The sequence below is a fragment of the Charadrius vociferus genome, unplaced genomic scaffold, assembly GCF_000708025.1.
Source record: "Charadrius vociferus isolate BGI_N301 unplaced genomic scaffold, ASM70802v2 scaffold406, whole genome shotgun sequence".
Classification (NCBI taxonomy): Eukaryota; Metazoa; Chordata; class Aves; order Charadriiformes; family Charadriidae; genus Charadrius; species Charadrius vociferus.
The window spans coordinates 978432-978961 of record NW_009648948.1 but is presented as its reverse complement, the minus strand read 5'-3'; positions in this window follow the sequence as shown (position 1 = coordinate 978961).

The following is a 530-nucleotide window of genomic DNA, read 5'->3' as shown; positions in this document are numbered from 1 at the left end:
AAAAAAGAAAAAAAAAAAAAAAAAGAAAGAAAAAAAAAGGATAAAAAAAAAGGAAAAAAATTAAAAAAGGAAAAAAATGAAAAAAAAAGAAAAAATTAAAAAAAGAAAAAAGAAAAAAGGAAAAAATAAAAAAAGGAAAAAAATCAAAAAAAGGAAAGAGATATTAAAAAAAAGAAAAAAATTTAAAAAAAAGGAAAAAAATAATTAAAAAAATCACCCTCCCTCTGCCCCCCATCAGCCTGCGAGCCCCGCTCGCTGGGGAGACTGCAGACCGCTATTAAAAAAGGCATAGTGGTGCGGATCACCGGCTTTCTAGAAATTCTCCCGGGCTGCGAAATGGGGGAGAAGAAGGGTTACAGTGCGGGTGAGCAACAACCGGGCTCAGCTGGTCCCTGCCGCTCGGAGACAGGGCTGGCAGGGAGACGCTTGCTAATTTTACCGCTGGCCCCCGGCCCGGCCGGCTTGGCCGGTGGTCCCGGGGGGGCGATGGCACCTGGGGGCTGAAGGACCCTCCGGCAGGCTTAGGAAAG